Below are 23,297 nucleotides of genomic sequence, written 5' to 3' on the forward strand. Positions count from 1 at the left end.
GCAGGGCTGGCAGAGCCAAACTGAGCTTTGGTTAGCTTACTGCCAGAAACACTCCTCACGTGTGTCTTCGTGCTCCCATTCCCTTGTTGCTCGGCCTAATGAATGTATTTGAAAAGTTTAATAAGAACAGGAGAGAAGTCTTTTTCCCATGGTTAGGGCTGTCTCAGGAAGTGAGAGATGTTTTCAGAAAGAACAAGAAAATTAGCTTTTCTCTTGTGTGTGTAACCGTTGAGTTTTTATCAAATCATTTCAATCAGATTACGGATCTCTGGAGATATCGGCTGTGGCTCAGTGTTGAGAAGTGTCTGGCATCAAGCTTAGAATACTGATTTGAGCTCTCTTCCTCTCTTTCACGTTGTCGGTTGAGTCAGTTCACAACATAGCCACAGGTTTGTTCCAAGTATAAATGAAAGTCCTCCCTGTTGTGGAGTGTGGGATGGGACAGAAAGTGTAGCAATAGCTTCAAACCAAGCATTCTATTGCCAAGCCACAGCAGCAGACTAGGGGTGGGGGGGTATGTCTGAATTTGCTCAGTTTGGTGAAATTTAGGTCAGGGCTGAAACTACATATTTATCTTGCAATGAATTAGCTGTTGCTATTGCTCTGTATACTACATTATTGTATAGACGTATTTATGAAGAAATGCAAGTCCTTTTGTGCTTGTGCTACTCAATGGTAACACTATCTAGGGTCAGAAGTTAGGCTGGCATGGGTATAGCAAGTAGTCCAATCTTAGATGTGCTTTATCTCTTAGACTGAGGACTTCAAGATAAATAGTTAGCTCATTTTTTCTCAGCCCCATGACTGATGAAGATCAACTAATTGAGCAACAACAAAATGGAAAGAACTTTGAGAGTTTGTGACCATAGAGTTTGCTGGATGTTTGAAACGGGGAGTTAGCTGCTTTGTGGGTGCATGCCCATCAGGAGCCACTTGAATGCTCATCATTCCAGGGTGTAATTTGCCAGCTGAGTTCTGAACATACACTTAATACTTCTTGAGGTGATTATGTTGTTCTTTTTAATGTATCTGCCTTAACCAAGGCAATGTCAAATAGTTGCATGATACGGTGGTGCCATGAACTGAATGCTGTATTTAAAAGCTGGTTTGATTACTCAAATTTTGTCAAGTCTGAAGTCATAGCAGGGTGCCTATAGAGTAGTCACTGGTAACGTTCACTGTTGGAGTGTGTTGCTGTGGGAATGAGATCAAGGAAACATTAGGCGATTGAGGAATGTGGATACTAGGGTGAAAAAATGTGTGGGAGGGTAGTACACAAATAGAGAAATCAGCAGAGTTATTTCAAAGCTTTGTCCAAGTGTGATGGTATCCTGTGAAAAGGAAAAGTGAGAGATAGTTAGTGAGGTATCAGAAGCATGTGAGGGGGAAAAAGTGTTTGAGACTACAAGGTGGGTTTCAGCACTACCTTAGGATAGGTTCTTTCTATTGTTACTGGATTTATTTTTTTTTTGTGAACTTTAAAGGAGATTGCAGTGTTTATGTAAACCTGAAGATCACTGTTTATATTGAGTAGATGCATCTGTGTTGGGTAGAAGAAGAGCTGAGCCCCTTGTAGGGGACCAAAAGCTTAGATTCCAGTGGAAACTGAAGATCTTTACAGGATTCCTGTCATCTGACAGAGAAATGAACTCACTAGGAATTTTTTGAAGTAACAAGTAAATGGTTTCTCCTGTAATCTGGCAATATCTAACTAGGTCTCCCTTTGTGAAGTCCAGTACTGCTTCTGACTTTCTTGACTGTAGGTTGGAAGAAAGTTTCTAAGCATACAAGTTTTTCTAGCTTGACTGCAGTTGTTTTAGCTGCCACTGTTGTAGTTTTACGTGTGCTGGGGAGCAGCAGATGCCAAATTATCCAGCCAGCCATTGGAGTTGTAATAACATTAGCCTGCTCAACTAAGTTGTGGGGTTTTTTTCTCTAGAAGTTAACAAGTTGGTATGATGAGCTGCTCTCTTAATTGTAGTGGATACAAGGAATGCCAGGTGTTCTCTTTTACGGCTGCTTGCAAGTTAAAACAGATCTGATTGCATGCTTTCTTTTCTTTTCACCTGGCTGTCACTTGCTTCCCCAACAGCTGACCTGCTACTCTGACTTAAGTTCACATAGCTGCCTGCTGTTTGAGAAAGAGTTGCTCTTTACTGTATTTGCTGTCACTATGTACTGTTCTGAAACTCAGAGAGTTGACGTCAGGGCATTAGAGGATGACAAGAAGCTGAGATGTTGGCTCTTAGACTCCTGTAGAGTTCTGTGGCCATGCCCAGCATTAGCACAATGAAGAGGAAACTCTGACTGTGCAGCATGCGACAATGGAGAGTTCAAGGGGGAAAACCACCCCTGCTGTTTTGAGCTGTAACAAGCAATTGAAAACTTGAGGTTTCACCTGAACTCTCTCCTAAGGTGAGGTCCCACAATTAAAAATGCAACTCTCTGTATGAAAGTGAACTTAAACATTTACTAACTGGAGTTCCAGTAGATGCGTTCTGACTTAAAATCTGCATGGTGATGGACTAGTGGACAGAAGTGCATTTTTTTCATAGTTCAAGAAACATTTTTTTATGTGTCAGAAGTGGAATGCCATGGGAATCTTTACAGAATTGAGAGTTCCTGGATTTGTTTTTTATTTGCTAGGATGTTCAGAAGGGGCATGTACGTTTATGTGTATCTTTTGGTGATTGCGAATGATCAAAGCCCTGTAGGTGGTTAGAGGACTGATCCCTAATCTATGTATGAAATGTCTCCCTGGGGAGCTTGCATATATGTCAACTGTGCTACTAGACTAGGGTTGTCAGGATTGCTATTTTCAGTTAAAGAAAATAGAGCACATGAATATTTTTAGCTAGGCATAAGCTTTCTTGTGTGAGAAAGCATGGTTTTGTTGGAAGCTTTAGTTCTACAGAGGTTTTCATTGAAGAAATAGCTTCCAAGCTGTCCTTTCTTAGCTGTATTTTAAAAATCCTTTCTGCACACTTCTCTGAATTTTATTTCTGTTCTGGAAATATAGCTACTTGATTTGGAAAACATAGATCAATCTTATTTAAAAATAGACAAACAAACCAACCTCTCTTCCTCCCCAAACAATGCAAACAATTGCTCTATCCTAAACAAGAAATGTTGTGAGCTTGAATTTTTCTGAAATACCAACAATGGTACAGTTTTTGTTCTTTGCCCTACATCTCTCCTACAAAGTGATACTGTCTTAATTAAAAACAAACAAACAAACAAAAACCAAACAAACCAAAAAAAACCCACACCAGTCTATCTCAAATAACAGCATTAGACACATAAATATTTTTCTTTAAAATCAAACCCCTTTTCAACTTCATATCCCTGAATACTGATTTATTGTTTTAAAAATCTTGGGTTTTTTCATGGGCCTTGGTTTTCTGTTGGGAATTAATTTTCCCTTTTGGTATTTTACCTGGCTTTCATGTCAGACCTTCAGATGCATTTTCTTCCAAAAACTAAGGCTCTGTTTTTTAGCAGGTAAATTTCAAATGTTTTGCTGTGGGAAAGGCATAAGCATCTTCTTCAGTTGTCCCTAGAATACAAACATATTATTGATAAAGTTGTCTGGAGGGACTGCTTTTTCTGTTCTTTTCACAAAATGTTGTGTCCGTCACCGACCCTGCCCCCCACCCCCCAGTTTGTTGTGCTGCGAGCCTTGCTGAATAAAGTGAGTTAAGTAAGAATGTTCAAGGGTATGGGACCATCAGTAGGGTAGCAGTGGAAACTGTGTTACTGTTGCCCAGATGCTTTGCATGTGTAGCTATCAAGGTGATTAGAAGGGCAATAGGGAAGAATATAGTGCATCAAGTTTGGGTTTTGTCATTTACTATTTTATCATGTGTTTAAGTATCATTGTATTGCTCTTGACTTTTGTAAAACCTGGTACAGTTCTTCTGTACTGTCAAACTACATTGACAAAACTGGATGTAATACTGCAGGTGCAAGACAATCTACTGAGGTATCTATTGTTTAACTGTTCTTGTGACAGCAATGTTGAAAGCATTTTTTTTACTTGGGAGGAACAATGTTTCGTCTCTGGATCTGGAAAAAAAAATAGGAGCCAAAATGTCTGTTATTAACAAAGTTGAGAAAACAAATGTTTACAACTCATCATGCTGGGTTGTAACTCCTTCAGGCAAAAATGAAGTACATATTTTTTCACTAGTAGCTGTGGACTTAAACCTTTTGCTCTTTTCATTAAAAGTGCATCTTGTGCAGAATTAAATATGAAACCATTCTGGCTTTGAGAGCATAGAAACTATTTGCATGGTTGGATGGTTTTTTTTAATTCTTTAGTTTGCAAGACAAACAAGGTGTTAGTTGATGACGATCATGTAGTAGGTGGAATTTCTGATGATTTTCATGAGTTTGTGTAAAATGAGAAATTCAAGCCATGACAGAAATCTGGGCTTTGACAATTTTTTTTTTTTTTTTAATTCAGAAGCTTTAATTCCTCAAAATTAGGTACTGCTGTGTGTTGAAAGTTGTCCCTATGTTCACAGACTTTCATTTCTTAAGAGTTACTGCTTTCTTCATCTACTCTATGAGGCCTCCAGACATAAGCTTTTCTGTATCCTCTGCTGGTCTCTGATTCATGGTCTCTCATTTCCCCTTGCCTGCAATTTTGATCCTTTCCTTCCACCCACACTACAAAGCAGCCTCACTAATTCCATCCTTGGCGCCCTCCTTGAGCTATTTTTACCTCATTCAGTTTTTAAAATACTCACTACTTGGAGAAAGTCCTGTTTTGCTGAATCTTAAACTTCAGTGTACTACTAATTCTTTTCAAAAAGCCTTTCTCATAGATCATGCTTAGGAACTTTGAAGAATTGTAATAATTCCTAAGGCACCGTAACTGTTGTGGTTTTTAACATTTGGAAGTGAAAGTGGTCTTTCCCCATCTGCTTTTATTGGTGGCAGATACTCTTGAAGACAACACTTGGGGTTTTTTTCTTCCTTTATGAGGGGAGGAGATTCCTTCTCCTATTACATTAAACTATTTTGCAGTGTATGACCCCATCCTTAAACTCTTCCATAGACTCCTTCTGCTTTAGTGTTTTGGATTCTGGTTTTGTGTGTTCTTTTAAATTTTGAGATTTAAAAAGAACCTGGCCCTTCAGCTTGGTCCTTCCATCTGTTGTGGGGTTTTCTTTTTGTTTTTTTTTTTTTTCCTGTGACCCATTCTACCTGTATCTGATTTCTCTTCCCCTGACTTCACCCTGAAACTGTAGATTCTTCTTTTTATAAATGTGCCTTTGTGTTTAAATATTATGTATCGCATTTTACCTAGCTTAATGCATCTTGCTCCCTTGTACTTACATGGGCATGGAGACTATTTTTGCTACAGTATTTTATGGGGAGAAGGACTTCCCAGGCCCCTTCACATTCACGCTTTAAAGAGGGGTCATGGGCTGTCTTTGCACTTGCTGTGCTAGTCTGCTCACTTACCTACGGTTGAGTAGTGCCTTGGACATTGCAGGACTTGGAGCTGAGATCTTAAGGCAGCAGTGACAGCTAGAGACATGAAATAGGATTTATTTTTTTATTTTTCTCCTTTCAACTAAGTCAGAGTTTACTTACAACTTATACTGTGCTGTCCTTCCTCAAAATTAGATATATTTAATTTGATGTCTGCATGACAGGTTATCAGGACATTTGTGGTAGAAAATGAACTGGTGGAACTGGGTCAGATGTGTCCTTATTCCTTCAGCTCCTTAATGCTTCTCTTTTGTTTCTTTTTGGTTGATTGGTTGGGTTTTTGGGAGGGTGGGGAGAGGGGTCTGTTTTTCTTCTAAGTGATATGTACAGGGATCAGAGGATTTTGAAATCTAGGTAACTTTGGGGTTTTGTTTTGATTATTCTTCTGCAGTGTAGGGCACATATTACCCCCTCCCTCATAGGTATCATTGAGATAGTCTGAACATGCCAGGCAATGCTTGTTCACTTTTCTAGAAAAGCAAGGTGAAAATCTAGAAGGTATGGAAAACCAAAGCATTTTATAAGCACTCCTTCAGAGCTGATTGGCAGTAGTGAGCGGGATTGGACAGAATCTGAAGCAGCTTATTTTGGAAAAGTAGTGAGGATCTGACATCACTGTCTGAACTGTTGGAATCTCTGTCTTATTTCTAAGTATCTTTCTTTGACTGTTCTCATATTTCCACTGCCCAAACATTCTTACAAACTTTCCAGTCTTCCTCCCAAAATACACTGCTGTAATGCCTCTTTATCTGTAAATCTCAAATGAATAAAGGAGGAGGACGGAAACACAGTGAATTGTAAGTGTTAACTGAAACCTTAAAATGGACAATGATTTATTTTAGGAAAAAAATGGAGTTTTTTTACTATGATAGTTTTAGAAATATTCAAACAAGTTGATCAGTTCTTATTTTTTCTTTCTGATGGTGTTCCTTAACATACTGCTTATAGGCTTCTGTCTTTTTTTTTTTTTTTTTTTTTTTCCTCCCCTGCTTTTACTTACCAAAAAATTTTCCTGGATTCTGTAGCTGCAATATGTAAAGCCTGCCAGCTAATGGGTTTATGGGATTTTTTTTTTTTTTTTTCTTTTAAAGACTGCTTTCTAGCACTTAATCCAGAATGTTTTTTATGGTAGAATTGAGAATATTTGGAAATAATGACACATAACATAAATGCTGAAATTTCATCCTATACAATGCCAAGCAGTATTTTATACGTGTTGACTGTAGATGGAGATTTTAAAATTACTTGGTACCCTGACTGAGTAGTCTCATGGAAAGATCTGTATGGTGTCAAAGTTCTGCCCCTCTGCAGAAGAGACAGATGTCCTGCATGCAGTCTGCACTAGAGAAGAACAACTGGATTTTCTTTCATGTTTCCTGAATGAAATCTGTCTATACTCTTGACAAATTGATGCTGCCTCTTCCTATTCATGGTGCAGAGATCTGTAGTAGGAAATCAAGTGCCCAGTGAATCATTTATTTTTGTAAACAAATGTTTGTCAGAGCCACTTGGAAGAACTTGAGCAACTTAAGATAGAAATACCCTTGCAAAATTCTACCCTGATTAATTGAGAAGCGTGCAGTTCATCTGCCAACAGCATACTCTCAGAAAGGAAAAATGGTTGAGTATGTAAAGAGTTCTTCTGTTACATGTAAACAAAAGCTCCAAGATTAGAAGTACTCATATTATGAGGTTTTAACTTTCATTTAGAAATAAAATAAATAACCAATGAGAACTGGAAAACTCTATCTACAGTTATTGGCCTTTCCCGCATCCTGTCACATCACGTTTCACATCTCAGTCATACACTGAGAGTAAGTGTTTCCTTGAGTCAGTTTCTGGTATCATGGGAATAAATGCTTAACGTGGTAGAAAGATCTCTAGTCTGCTTGTGAAAGAGCATGTGATACTTTGTCAAAGATAGGAAGGGGTAGCTAAACATGGCATAGCATTTGTTGAAATCGTAAAAATTCAGTCATTAAGCTCAACCCATTAAAAAATTCTTGGCTTCTGACAGTAAAAAGAGATCCATCAGTAAACGTGAATCACGTCCCCAAACTGACATAGGTGTACCAGTATTACGTACCATTGTGTTTATCTGTGGCTTTGATTAACAAATATTTTCAGTTAAATACTTAAGTGGCAGTGAGAAAGAAGTGGTTTGGTGACTATGAGAAAGACCGATTTATTCAGAGATCTGGTGCTGGATATGAAGATTCACTGTTTTCCCTCCCATTTGGTTTTTTTTTTTTGTTGCGTTTGGTTTTGTTGATAGTAGTTGTATAATTAACAGAGATTGCATAACTATCTCCCTCCCTTATGGACAATCTAGGTGAAAGGAAGTTTCAGTGTCTTGTTCTGAACTAAGTAGGTTTGCTGCTGGTGGAGTAAGTTTGTTGCAGCCTGTTTATGTCCTTTTCTTCAGTTAGAAGAAGTCAGTGATAAGCTGTTTGTAATCACAAAAGGTAATTTCTTTTTCTCTTTTTAAGGTTAGGGAAGGCTTTTGTTGCTTTAGGCCCTCCTTCCTTGCCTATATTCACAGTTTGGGGATGATTTTGAACTGTCAGCTTTGAATTTCTGGATCCAAAGAGAGCCTTTTGCATTAAGCTAGCAGCACTATGGTAGTGACTTTATATTCATGTAATAAAAATTCCAAAAATTCTGGTTGTCATTGTTTTATGTGTGTCAAAAGAACAGCTGGATTGCCATTAGCCACAACCTGAATCTCTTCTCCAATATGAAGCCAGAGTTCTTTCCATGGATTTCCTCCTTTAGGCAGTGTTCGAAACCCAGCTCTTACTGGGAGAGAGAAAATGTGGCACTTAGGAGAGGTCGATGGGATTTAGGTTACTGGCACTTAGAGTTTTACTCTGTAGAGTGAGGGTGAACTTTTAAATTTCAGAGTTTGCAGCTGAATTTTAGCACTCCCTTGTTTGTGTCTTGTTCTGCTTTTATCATCTGTGTAAATAGCTGCACAAGAACTTTTTTTCCAGATTGACTGACTGCTCTGGTTTTCAGCATGTTAACTTTAATTTTATTACAACATTCTGTGAAACAGTGATGTACTGCAGTTAAGTTTGGGGAAATCACAACAAATTTTGGAGAGGGTTTAGCAAATGAACTACCTCCAGCTTGTCTCTGATCTAGTCCTACCACTAAGCACAAGAGTAGAAGCTCTGGTCTAGGTGATGTTCTGATCTATACACCTTGTCACTGAAGCTTCTATTGCTGTAGCTGCATTGGTGGTAATTTTGCTGATTCTTGACCCCCACCATGCACCCCACCCCAGGCCTTTTTTGACCAGTGTAGACAAATCCAAGGTTCTTTAGTGCTCTTGAATCAGGGTCATTAGTTTCTAATAAAGAATTTTGCCCTATATTGGTATTAGTAATTGCCTTTTTGTTTCCACTGACGTCCTGCTGGCATGTGCTTACCACTTGCTTGAAGATAAATTGGTAAAAAACGCGGATGTCTTGTAGATATAACTAGCAAAACATTCCTCATTTTTAGTGATTTAATGTATGCAACAAGCAACATTTTCTTCTAAAACTGTTGTGAGCAAGTACAGTGGTTAACAGTTAAGCACTCTTAGTCTTTCTATTTCTAAAGCGTGACAACATGTGAATGGCATGTTCATGAGTTACTGCATGGTTACAGAGTATGAGCATGTAAGTCATTCAAAATGCTATTTGGCTGGTTACTTTCATGGGTAGGAGTGTGGAAAATACTGGATTTCTGACTTGTGATAACACAGGGTACAGAATTATTAAAGACAATCTGAGAGGTGTCTAATCAAAATTTTTTATACGTATATTCTTTTAGGCATTTTAGAGAGAGTGTCTGTTATATTCAGGGAAGACTTCTAAATCCAGGGAGAACTTACAGACATGGTTTCAGATCTTAGGAATTTGTGCGTGTGTGTTTTAAGGGCTTTATAAGATCTTACAGCTTAGATCATTCAAGCAGTATTTCTGTCCTTTCTTCTGAAAGCCATAAAGTAAGAAAATCCTTCTCCTCTGAATTTTCCTCATGTTTTACATGACTTCCTGGGTGGGAGAAGTGTGTTACTTTTTTTTTTTAGTTAATATATATAAACTTAAGTCACATTGTTTCAGAGCACTTAGTACACATCTATATACTCTATAGATTAGGTAGGTACCATATTAGAATTTTCAGAAGGAAAGAACCAGGAAGACAAAATGCTGCTAAATTGGAGGGTGCTGTTTCTCATAATGAGAAAGTAGTCAGTTATAGGAACTCTGATAAATAAAGCCCGTAGACAGCCCAGCTGTACTTTGAGATGAAAACAGGATGTTGGTTGTATTGCTGGAGGACTACTGTATAAATCAAAGGATATGCTATTATTGCTGTGTAAGGAAGCTGTACTCCCTTAGAGTAGTTCTGTATATAAAAGAATGGTAATTGCCATGCTTATCAAGGACTGGCAGTTCTCCTTTTCCAATTGTGACCTGGTGAATCCACCTCTAGTTCATGACTTAAAACAAAATGTTGCCAGTTATTTTAATTCCCTATTCAATAGGACAAACAGAATGTGGTTATTTTTATCTCTTTATGGTTCCTTGGATTATACAAATAGAAAACCCTTTTCCTATATTCAGGTCAAAGGTGGTTTACTGAGGGGGTTGTGGATTGTTTCCCCAGTGCCTGTTAAACCCTGCCAGTTCAAGTTGTGTCCACTTAGTCATGTCATCTGGAAATGGCCAGGTGGCTTTCTCCCCTTGCCGATGTCTGACCTTTCCTTCTCCTAACTTTTTGTTTTGGGTTTTTTTTAAGAGTTCACTTATAGCCCCTTTAAATTTTGGTTCGATAGGCTTAAGCAGTTTTTTGTTTCTTCTCAGAAGGTCTTTTAAAGCGCTTCTCTGCCCCTATTCCACTCAGTGTACTGTTCTACTGTTCCTCAATGCCAACTAGAATGGTGTTGCCTTTAATTTTGTTTTTAAAATTAATTTGATAGTTTTTATGCCTCTAAGCACTATATCCAAGTATGCTTTCTCTCTTAGGAAGGAAGTCAAATTACTTTTCTGCTTTTGGTTTTCACCAGTTTACTCTTCAGGGAAATCCTAGAAGCATAGCATTGTTTGGGTTGGAAGGGACCTTTGAAGATCATCTGTCCAACCCGCATGGTAGATCTGTAGTATGCTCTAGGGTAGCCTAGATTGTTATTTAAGAAATACAAGTAAGTTTCTCTTAGGCAGAAGGAGCTGAATCTGGAACAACAGTAAGTATGTGGGTAAAGGTTAAAGTGATGTTCCTGTAATATTACATGTGTTTTTATAGAAAAATTTTTGGGATAAGTCCTCAAAACCAGAACTATTTTGGTAGAGCGATTTTAGCATAGCAGTTCACACTGGTTAGTACAATGTTGTCAGCCTCTTAGTGTTTGTATTCAAGTGCAGAGTTAGCTTCCCTGCAGTAAGACTCCTGACCATGAATCAGATTTGAAGCCAGTCCATGCTGCTGATGCCTGCACGGTAGAGGAATGAAGAGTCTGATAAGAAAGTGAGAAGGCGGCGATGGTGAGTCAGTTGCGCAGACCTGTAAGGGAAAGCAGATATGCATTGCTCATGAAAGAATCTTCACTCTTGAAGGCTTTACAGCATAAACTTAATATTGTTTTAATATTGATTTTACTTTATGCTGAATTATAAAATTTATAGTTTTCCTGAATTTTGATATTCAGAATGACTTTTCTATTATTTACCATTGCTTATCTACATTTCACTGAAGTTCTGTGAGAGAATGATGTTGCAGGAGCTGTTTAGGCTTATGTAACAAGTCGTCGTAATCCCTAAGGAAAAATATGTCTATAATATAATGTTCCAAAAAACATTTCAGTCTTGTTGTTCAGATGGTAGCACATTTGAAATGGCAACTTCTTTAAAGGGCAATAGTGCTGTTATTTTGGATCATTACTCGTTACTCTTATAAATTTTTGCAGTTGAGAGAACTGGTTGTATTAGGTTAAACAAGCTACACTCCTGGTGTTTGAGCTATTTTCTAAATCATGCTTACATTGCCACATTATTTGTGTACGCTAGAAAACTATCCATTCAAAAGTACCGGAGGTGAGATGCTCTCAGGGGATACCTCTTGGAGCACTTTCCATTATTTTTTAACATAAATGCTGATAAAATAACTTTAGATTTAAAAATGAAATAGCTAGATTTAAAACTGGGATGTAACTGTATGCCAGTATCAATTAATGGATGTATTTTTGAAGAATTATGGTCTCACTAATCTGCTTCTTTCTGCTTTTTCACAGGGGTGGGATAGGAGGAAGAAGTCTCAAAATCTTGAATTTGTTTCTTGTCTGTACTAAACAGTTGTAGGAATTAACCAGGAGTAAAGTCTTTTTGTTGAAACAGAATGAGTTCTGTAGTACAGATTGAGTTATATTGGATGTACTTGGGAGTATACCATATTACATGTAGAGATATGTAATTTCTTTGGGGGGAGAACCTTTTCTGGGGCCAGAAACTAATTTATTTGAAAACATATTTGCCAGTTATGGGATGCCTTAGTGTCTGTAGCAGCAGTTCATCAAATGAGGGTGGGTAATGTTTTAGGGTAAACCAAAAGTTTTGGAAGATGCGTATAACTTTTAAGTAGTCATGCCCTGTGGCCATTAAAGATAAATTATAAATTCTAGCTGTTCATATAAACGCATGGTGTTCTTTAACAGGCCAGAAGTGTGGTTATCAGGAGACATGCTGTGGAATTACCCTGATGTGACCTTGTTAAGTGGTGGATTTGAAAAGCATTAAGCATTATTTGAACTGGTCCAGTACTCTGAAGGCCTCTTAATTATACTGCCAGTATTATTTTTCTTAAAACTTCTAATGAAGGGGGATGTATTCTGGAGTTCTTGTGTCAGTCACGCACTCACACAGACAGTTCTCACTGTGCAGGTTGTATTGTACCCTAGAATGATTGTGGTTTGTTTGTTTGTTAAATTTTTGAGCAAGTATCGCAACTTTTTGTCCACAGAGCAAATAGCTGTTGCTTTTGATTAGTAACTTAAACCTTGGCAAGTATGTAAATTCCTCAGCAAGGCACTGGTTTTGAAGAGCTACTTATGTTCCAGTGAGAAATCTTTTGGACAGATTGTTTTAGAACATGTGATTCTTATTTTATTTTTTTTTTAACTTTTTTCCTGCTTCTGTACTATGTTATCTGCACTGATTTACTCCTTTCCTCCAGGAAACACATTTGCAATAAAGATCCGGTCTTCTGTTTATATAGTTCCTGCTGCTTATTGCTTCCATGGGATCCTCTTTGACTTTATAATTAACAGAAAAATAACTGATATCCTGGGAATTAAGTCAAGAAGAAATTAAGCACAGGGAGCTGATAAATTCTGATGAATTCTTTCACTAATCAAACTTCTGTTTTGACATGAAAAGGTCATCATTAATAAAAATAAATAAAAAGATTAAAAAAAAACATAAGGAGCATGTTTTTCATAGTGCCTCTGGTGCTGGATCCTTTGGCAACTAAGCTTGTATGTACCTTTTCCAAAATGTAGGAAAGGGTCTGCTCTGTCTTGGCAAACAGCCAGCTTGTTTCAGTTTCTACTCTCTTCAGTTTTACAATGTACTTACATGTTTAAAAAAGCCAGAAAACTTCAGGCTAGTATCATAAACAAGTTCTACTGTACATCTTGAGACTGGGCTCTCCTGCTACTAACTCAGACTAATCTTAAATTCTGGTTAGAAGACCAGACATAACAATACCAAGCCTTAGTATGGGTGAATATATGGAATTGTCTGTCTTTGTGCTGATGAAATTAAGCAATCCATTCATCCATCCATATTTGTTTGTGGCATGTAAGCAAGACTATGTTTTGCAAGTGAAAGGATCTAACTCTAAATACTACTGGAGTCACTGTTTACTCACTTGACTTGTTATGTTGATTTACATAAGCTTACACATACTTTTATATGTATACTCACTGACAGTGTCTGGGTTCAAGCATTTTCCTTTGTTTCCTAGAGCTTAATCTTACAAGTTCTGCATATTTTCAGGTAACAATGTTGTATACGTTGTCGCTGTTGGCAGTTGCCAACAGTAGAAATAATCTGCCAAACGTTAAATTAATTCTGATTGCGCACTTTCCTTAACACAGCTTCTAAAGAAAGCTAAGTGTCTTGAATTCCAAGTACACAAACCACTGTGCTCAATATACATATACTTCTTCAGGAATCTGGTGACAACTGTCACTGACCACAGCATGGAGCTTCATGTAAGCTCAAGAGGAGCAGAAAGATTGTTCTTTCTAGTTTAAGTTTGTGTTCTTGTTCACTTCCAGCCCCCTCACTTAAGAAGCATGGAAGGTTGGGACTTCTAGCCAGTGTTACCCAGTGGGATGTTGTGGGTTTGCCCACTATGAGCATGTGGGGACGATTTCCTTTCTTCTTTTTCTTATTTAAAAAAAAAAAAAAATAATATGAACAGGAATGGACAAACTGAAGCAGCGGTTTCACCCCTCCAATGAAGAAGGTGAGGTCTTGGCAGTGTTAGGTGTACAGTTGGCCTCGATGATCTTATGGGTCTTTTCCAACCTAAACGATGATATGTTTCTGTCTTTTCCTTCACCAGTCACTTAGCTGCATCACTTAGCGTCAGCTGTGATGAAGTTATGCAGCCATGTAACTGGGACTAAAAAACACCAGTAAAAAGACAGAGAGATGATAGCTCAGCCTAGCTGTGAAATTTGTCTTGCAATTTTCTCAGAAGCTTATGGCATTGTTATGATTCTTTGCTTTTGATAGCCACCTGGTATTCTTATTAGCCACCTTTGACCCCAGAAAGCTAATGGTGTAGAATATTTTTAAAGGCTGCTGGATCATACGTAAACTTACAGTCTAAAAAAATATTTCACATAGTCTTCAGTGTTACTGTGACAGATGTATCCCCCGTTCAACCCAGTTGTTTCACGTCAGGAAATATGCAGAAAATAGAATTATGAGGCTAAAAATTATGGTGAGCTTGAGAAATCATGTGACTGCACACACAGAAATAGTGCACTGGTGCAACATGTTTTATTATTTAGCCATTATGTAACCATTATTTAGCCATGTTAATTTTCTTTTTTGTTTAGAAAGCAGATTCAGCCAGGCTGTTGGCGAGTAGTTAGAAGGTGTGGTCTTAGTAATTCATACCGTGATTAGCAGTGGGATCCAGTGAGGTTGTGTAGCTAGTGGCTGATCCTTAGATATAGAAGATGGTGAAAGGTTGGTGGACCTTATGAAGAGGAGGAGGAGGGTGAAGGCACCCAGAGTCACGCAGTCTGTTTCCCCCGTCTTTACCTACTGTAAGCCCTAATCTGACAGGTGAATTCTGGTGTCTCCTAGCAGTAAGCCACAGCTTGTTTGGTCCTCTGTACATATCTGAAGTGACAAATAAAGCCATAGCCTAGCTCCTGATCCCTATCTGTATATTTGAGCCAATACTAGACCAACTTTGTCTAACAAACCTAATGTGTGGCTGTCCAAGCACTTTCAACAAAAAGCCACTTAGGTGTTATGGTAGCTGCAGTTACATGACTACATCTGTTTTCCATGCACATTCACTCCCCAGTTCTACTGAAATTGTTAAAGAAGTCTTCATGTATGCAGGCTACATTTTAAAACTGAGTAGAAATCCAGGAGTGGAAATACCTTTTTGATCCAGTAGGTAATCTTGATAGCTGCTGTTAATCTCTCTTTTAAGTAGATGATAAAATAAATTTATTTCCCATAGAAAAATGCAGGAAGTTAGCATAAGTTGTAGTCATATGTCAGCAAGAGACAGAGACAAGAATGTCATAATGTGATGGGGCTTCTGCAACATGGTTTTTGGACTCCTTCTGGGAGTGATCTGATTATAATAGTCACCCATCTGAAGTTTTTAATTTGGCAAAATTTGTACTTGTAAGATACCCTCATAGTGTTCAGTGAAACAGGAGCTTTGCATATGTTGTTAGCTTATTCTCTCAAGCATACCATACTAGCAGTACAGCTATTTTTGTCTTCTCTGGATTTTTTTTTTAATCATGCAGTAATTTGTCGTTCACTTAAAGGCAGACATTTGTGTTCTAAAAACAAATGACACGCACAGCTGTGTAGCCAAGTGACCCAGAGAAAATGAATTCCCATGATCTATGTGTATGTGCAAGTGATGGGGACCAGAACTTGCTCTTTGTCCAACAGTTCAGTTGTGTGTGGCCTCGAGGGAGCACGTGGCTCCTTGTACTGTTGACTTTCCATGGGAATGTAAGAATATGTCTCACAGCACTGACTAGGAGTTGTGTGCTTTTTAGAATGTGATTTCTTATATCTCAATTCCTTTGGGTTGTATAGAAATTTGGGCTACATACTGATTGCACTTTTGAGGAAGAGCGTACAATTGTGTGATACTGCAGTTGTTAAGAATTGGACATAAATGTTTTGCATTGCAGTGACAAAAGCTATGCAGCCATTTAACTTCTGTTCTTTATGTTCTTGAACAAATGCTTGTTTTAAGGATATTTGAAAAATGAAGGCAGCTATTTAGTCACCTGCATAAATAAATAGATATGAAGTTCTCAGATACCCAAGATGTGAAAACATAGATTACTTTTTTGTTTGTTCTACAGTGGGTGAGACAGGACTAGGGTTGGCAGAATCCTTTCTTTGGTATTTGATTTTTTTTTTTTTTTTTGTGAGTAAAATTTTAGCGTTTAATTTTTTTTTTTCTTGGTGGGGTGTGTATGTAACCTCTCATCTAGAATTGAAAAGTTCTGTAATGGCATATCATAGACCAAGTGCTGCTCAAGTTACTAATGACCAACTATGGAAGCTTAATGCATTGGCTAGTTTTGAAATTATGATTAGCAATTGGATTATTAGCAATAGGATAAGCAAAATTAGCAATTGAATTGCATAGGCTTCCTAGTGCTGTCCTGAGGTGTTATTTCAAACCTGTGCAAAATATGTACAAATTAACTCTGAACACCTCTCTGCCTTAAGTAAGGAAGTTAAAAAGCGGAAGAAAACAGAACTCAAACAGAAGACATGCTAGTTAGTTCCTGAATATATCGTATTACACACGGCTTTCTCAGAGGCCATACTTTTAAGGGTATGGCCTTGATTAGCAAAGTACCTACCCGAATTTGTCCAGTTCTGTTTAGCTTTCCATTAATAATGGTATAGGTGGCAACAGAGGTGGAGCAGAAAACCTATTCAAAGCACTACGAGACTGCATCCAGTGTGTCTATTTTTAGCTTAAATACTTCATTCTATTTAGAATGAATGGAGCTCACTTCCATTAGTTGCATCAGCACATGACCTTGCTGTGTTACATGTAAACAGCATTATAGTTTATGTAATTGATGAACTGGGAAGTTATTGTATGAAGTGTTGTAGTTACAGTTACTCAGTGTCTACAAGCAAACACTTCAGCAGAAGCCCTTGCTCTCCAAACCCAAACAGAGAAAATAATTATAGCTAAGTCTTTCCAGTAATAAGTATTTTCCTCTGTGTTTTGTTGTTGGTTGGTAGGGGTTTTGGGGGGATCTTAAATAATTTTCTATTAAATATATGGTTTTTAAGAAATACTGACTCCAAGCACTGAGATTTTGGTACCAAAATCGGTTTATTTTACCAGGTAACTAACTTGTTAATTTAGTATTTGTCAGGCACATGTTCTGAAACTGTTTATTAGAATGTAGAGTGCTTTAGTATAAGAGTCAGCAAAAGAGGTAAATAATATGCTCAAATCAAATTTGTGTAGCTTTGGAAATCAATAGTATTACATAATCATCTGCCTTGGTGTTAAAGTCACTGCTGTGTTGCTGTATTTCCTTGCCAATATATTAATGTCATGCTATCTAATAGCAAAATAATCTCCATATACAAACAGTTTAAAAAATACAAGGAGCAATCTTGTAGCAGAAAGAATGGTTTACAGTTACTTGGCAGTTGAAACAATTACCAATCCACTCTTGAACTTCTGTCTGAGGGAATAAAACTCTGTTTTTTTAGAATTCTTGTCCTCTGGGGTAAGAAAAATGACCGCAGATGAACTGGTGTTCTAATTTATAATATGATGCAACTGAACTAAAATAGAACTTTTTGCTTCTTTTCATTTACTACTAGAAACATTGACAAGGAAGACTGTTACTGATCATACTTTCAACCTGAAAACTTAAAATGATCTAGGACTTCAGGTGACTAAAATGGTCGTGCATAGTCATATATTATCTGTCAGTTTAGAATCTACTGAAATATCAGGTTTATACCTTGAAGGAACCTTTTGTTTTATAAAGTGGAAAGTAACTGTTGCAATCCTGGATGACCTCCAAATCTCCTTTGAAAATCAGTTTCTTCACTAAATGAATAAGAGTAGCTTTTCTTGCAAATGTTTTGGCTTTTAACTCAAATGCCAGGGATGTGAAATTTGGGGGAGAAGAAACCAATGAAGTACATTAAATAGACTCCTAAGTCTAGCTTTGAAATATTGCTGTACTAAGTCTTCTGTTTCAGATGAAATGATGATTCTTTTATACATGAGAAGGGAAACGTTTTAAAAGGATGTGACAGTATTGAATGCAGTATTAAGACTTTTTCCACAGACTTTCATTCACTTTCTCATAAGATAATACTGTCCTTCCTTTCAGAGGGGGAGAGAACAGTTTAGAGATTTTTGCCACCTCAACATTGATAAAAGGCCATGGTATGAAGAAAATTCTTTAGCTTTGGTATGAAAATGCACATGCTTTATGAAGATCTTTTTCTTAAATTATTTCAAAATGAACTGACAAACCCAAAATGCATCTCAATTCTTAGAGTATCTTTACAGTAGCATTCTTGTGTTACGCTCTTAAATACCATTTAATGAATTTATAAAATGCCCCGATACCTCTGCGGTAGAGTACCTCTTCTAAGATGTGATTTATATTCTAGGGATATTTGTTGCTGGACAATACAATGCTTGAAGAAAAACTAATGAACCAGTCTCCTGGTTTATAAAGATGGGATTAGATATGCTCTGATTTGTCTGGAAAAGAAAGAAGCCAAGTAGTTTCAAAATATAGCCTACCTGCAGTGCCACCCTGTGGCTTTGTTTTTCATGGCTTCTCTTAAACTAACCAGCTTCTGTTTCTGCATCCCTGGCGGGAAGATTACTTGTGAACTTATAAAATGTCTGTAGTCCTGACTGCAGACCTGGTCTAACCAGGATAGTACAGAACATTTCTTCGCCGAATTTCTGTGAGGTGGCATTATTTGTCCCTGCTGAAACCTGCTTAGATGGAGAACCAGAAAGAGGATTTCTGAGCAATACTGGTTCATTCACGTACCGCGTGAAATCACTAAGTAATGGCTGGTTTCATCATTGAAAAGGAAAGATCACCTTGGAACTGGAAGGCAAAAAAGTGTCAATTCACAGCAATAACTTGATGGAGCGTGCTAATTGGTCTCACCTGTTCCAGCAATCCTATGTATGCATGAAGTTTTTTTCCAGGTAATAGTCAGTTTTCTAGGAAGATGGTTTCATTTTATAATTAGATTGTCTAGGCAGACACAGCATTTCTTATAGAGATAGTTGATACTATTTTGCATTCAAAATATCTGAATTTTTGTTGACTTTAATTGAAGGATGTCAGAGAGACTTTGTTCTTAAAAGCAGCATTATGCTTTGAGGGATATGTTGTGCTTTGCCTTGCACCATTTTAAAGGGTCACTCAAATCTTGGTGGGGTAAGTGCCTGCAGGTTTAAGACTGTGGTTTTCACGTATAGGAAGTAATACAATGTTGGGGGTATTTCACACCAAGCAAGCATATAGGAAGGAGCTTTTTGGCACTTCACCTGCCTTGGAGAGCATAACCTGTTTTCTTCCTCACAGCCAGCTTAGTTTTATTAGCATCTCTGGATGAAAGAAAGGCAGGGGTTTACCTATTGGTATTTTCTTCCTGCCATTCTGGCAGGGAACACAGACCAGACTCCCTTGCCCCTTCTGCCCAGGTGGCAGCACTAACATCATCGCTCAATGCAGGTGGCAGCAGTGGCTCCCTGGGTTGCTTACAGCCACTGCCCACCACCTGTCCCCAAAGTATATACCAAAAGCTGACTTGCTACTCCCTAGGCCAAGGAGGGTGTTTGGCTACGCTTTTGAGTGTTTAAAATTGGTGCTTTTAATGTTGTAAGAGTTTTTATTGTAATGCTTTGTATGTGCTTTCAGTATTTTCTTGCTACCAGAAGTAGTTACTTATTTTAATGAAATGAACTTTCCACGCTTGTATTGCTCTGCTGTTGGCCTGATCGCGCTGCCTCAGCTTCCTCGCTTTCACAGAGCACTTGCTGCCTCCCCCAGAGCTACTCATGCTGTGCGGAGGCAGGACGAGTGACTAAGGGGACAAATCGAGTCTGGGCTAGCAAAGCCTCGGCATGTGTTATTCAGGCACCTCTGGTCTTCAGCATCTTCACTGAGGACTTTGTATTTTTCTGTAATAGAAATGTAAAATGTGAGAGCGTGGTAAGTATCAAGCTGTGTATTTAAGGTGTATAGGCTTTCTCTGATAAGCAGGTGCTTACATTCACATTTGTGTCCTAACTGCAGAATTTATACTTGGCCTTTTCTAGAAAGTGAATATTTCTTTTTCCAAATTCACATATTTTGCTTGTAAACTGTAAGTAGAGGTGTGTGAATGTGGGGTCTGAGTTCTTACAGAATCTTGAAGGCAGCAGTAGAAGTATCTGATACTACAGTCTGTACCTGTAGGTTGTACTGTTCGTTATGTGGAGTTGGAAAGTCTTAAATGGTGAGAATTAAAAATGCAGAGTTTTCTTTTTCCAGTGTTGGCAGAAGGATTTCCATTCTTTGACAACTGTTGCAATTTTTTAATTACGTTTAATATAAATGCAATGTGTATCTAAGCAAAATGATTAACAAATAGCTTAAAAAGAGACAGTTACAAGACTGTACTTTATTTTTGTAAAACAGTTCTGAGTGGTTTCATATTTGCAGTTAAATACGTGTTTTCAGAAGCCTGTATTTCCAGGTAGTAACAACCAAAGGTAGAAGAAGTGGATGTGAGGGAAAGTCACAGAGAAGTTTTCGGTTACTTGTCTTTATTTAGGAAGCTCGTTTGCTCTTTCTGCCACACATCAGGCTTCTGCAGTATTGGGGATGTGTAAACTAAAGTGTCTGTGATTTAAGGCAGTTATTGCAGAATCTCTTCAGGCTGCTATGAATTGCAATGGAAGGAACAAGTTCATTGTACTTTAGATCCTGGGTTTTGTTCAGTGGATGTTTTTCAAATGACTCAAATGTAAGTCATGGACAATTCTGATTACTCTTTCTTAAAACAGAAAACAGAATATTGAAACGTACACTTGCGTGTACATTCTTGTGTATCACGGGTCCTGGCTTGAGTCCTTCCTGTATTAGAATTTTGGCTAGCAAAATGTATCACTTCATACCCTAGATCACAAAAAGACTGCAATTTTATTTTAAGAAAATACATTTCAAAACTTGTATACTGTGTGATTCAAGTTCTGGTAAGACTTCAGCATTGTGAATAAAAGCCTGTTAGTGTCTGTGATGGCACTTTATTTCATTGGGAAAGAAAAAGCTGTCCTTGCTGTTGTGAAAGTGAAATTCATGACCATGCTGTATGCCCTTCCATATCTTTTTAATAGGTACTTTTATTTATATCTTTCTTTAAAATAAAAGTTAAAAAATTGTCACATGAGCCTATCTATAAAACTTTCTATCTTTAGGAACCTTTATGAAAAGATGCTTTTTGGTTTTTACAAACAGCCCACAAGGGGAAGGGGAAAACAAAAGAAAACAGAAAACCCAAACAAAAAAACCCCAGTGTTGATACATGCTGTTCCTTCAGTTCTGTGATACGCTTTGTCTAACTTGGACTGTTTGATGTTTGATAGAAAAAAAATTTGCCAGAAATAGCCACCTACCATAACTGTTTGCCTTTCTGTTGAAAGCTTGCAATGTTTACAGGGCTAAAGTAAAACATTGAATCATAAAAACTTGGTGTATTTTATGCCTATGTTTAAAAGTAGGTAATATTGGTTAAGCAGACCAAATGTTCTGTGGCTGGTATGTCACTCTACAATAATGTAATGTTTTTTTAGCAGCACATCAAGATGAGACACCTAGAAACATTTGTGAACTTACTATAGCATAAGAGGCCTCTTACTGCATGAGTAAATATTTTCCTTTTTCTCCTTTTTTTTTTTTTTTTTTTTCCCCTCCAGCAGAACTCAGCTTCTTTAAGCTCTGCTGTTGGCATTTCTTCTTTCCTCCTGCTTTTCATTCATTTTGTTCTTTGTAAGCTTTTTCATTCGATAGGATTTCAGTATTTGTGCTCCACACAAATAGAAATGTTTGAATACTTATATCACCTCTTTTTTTAATCCTTTCTGAGTAGGTAGAAAATCAAGCTGACAGTCCTGCTCTCTGAAGAGCTTATAAGAACTTGGGAGGTTTTAACGTACAAAATTTTGCTAAGCATCTGTTTTGTACTATTGCACAGAGGAGACAGTCTGCACAAGTGGTATAGTAGTACTGTGTGATGAGCTGTACACCCATGCAATATAGGGTGTTGTAACTAGTTTCTAGAATATCTGGTTTATCTAGTAGCAATTTCAAGGAGCCTATGAGCTACTGTTGAGGTAGTGCAAGGAAGGTTTCTACATTCAAGTGGGCGTTCCAGCAAAATATTAGAATGGTGGAAGATGAAACATGAGTTTTGTAAATTTTTGCTATGTAAAATACACACCCCGCCGCCCCCCGCCATGATAGCTCATGACAGGAGCATTTTTCTAGGACTACACTGTAGATTTTGTAAAAATAAAATAAAACAGTAAATTCCCCAATACTATAATGTGTAATAGAGATTGAGTATGACTGGGCCACTTGCACTTCTGAATATTACTCTAGAATTATGGTTTGAAGCAGACAAAACCAAACTTGAACATATTTTTTCTTTTTTTTTTCTTTTTTTTTTTTTTTTTCTTTAAATCATAATGACACAAATAGCCCTTTCGGGATGCTAACCTGTTATGTTTGATCTTTTTGGAGATATTTTTAACTTTTCTTAATGGTACCATACCATCTCTAGTATATCTGGAATGATGTCTATTTTGGAAGGCATATTTTCTTCTCTTTTTTTTTTTCAACTTCATTGATTTGCGCTTCCTTGTTTTGAATGCTACAGAGAATCCCTAAACATGACTAGCCGCCCCTTCCAGAAGTTAATGTGGGACACTCCCAGTTTAGTTGTCCATGATACTGATTCCAAAGATACGTGCTTATCTGAATTAAGGAGCTTGTGTGTGTGCGTGTTAAGTACGAAAGAACACTGTATTTTTCTTCCTCATTCCTGTCTTATGGCTAGCAGGGAACCTGAGGCATGTTGTTTCCCGTGTGCCATCTTTGCAATTGTGGGCTTTTGCTCCCCAGACGGTTTCTTACCCCTTTGGAATGAAGGCCCTTCTGTAAATGAGTTTCAGCTCCTGTAAAACAAACTCTGATCTGAATTATTTGATGTCATCATTAAAAAGGGGAGGGCTTTTCATTACAAATTTTAGTATTGATCCCAGTGCGATTAACTGTGTAATTTTTCCATTGTCTCATGTTTACTTCACTTTGAGGAAGTACCTGAAACTTGCATGACAAAGTTTGTAACCGTAGTATAATGTTTGCTTTTGTTCTTTTTTTTCCTTTTTTTTTTTTTTTCTTTCTGATTTATCATTTGATAAGCACAGGAACTCAAAAGATTAAGAAAACA

At 37.6% G+C, this 23,297-nt stretch overlaps 1 protein-coding gene across 3 annotated transcripts in view; it reads left to right on the forward strand.

The window, feature by feature from the left end:
- The window catches only part of COBLL1 (cordon-bleu WH2 repeat protein like 1), a 90,004-nt gene that overhangs the window by 3,878 nt on the left and 62,829 nt on the right, over positions 1-23,297 (forward strand). The window contains exon 1 of one of the 3 annotated variants that reach the window (XM_030018213.2): positions 19,932-20,017. The exons of the other annotated variants lie outside the window; for them this stretch is intronic. The gene's annotated coding sequence lies outside the window, so the exon portion shown is untranslated. Of the gene's footprint in view, positions 1-19,931; positions 20,018-23,297 lie in introns of those variants that run through there. 3 annotated transcript variants of the gene reach the window in all.

The sequence above is a fragment of the Aquila chrysaetos genome, chromosome 6, assembly GCF_900496995.4.
Source record: "Aquila chrysaetos chrysaetos chromosome 6, bAquChr1.4, whole genome shotgun sequence".
Classification (NCBI taxonomy): Eukaryota; Metazoa; Chordata; class Aves; order Accipitriformes; family Accipitridae; genus Aquila; species Aquila chrysaetos.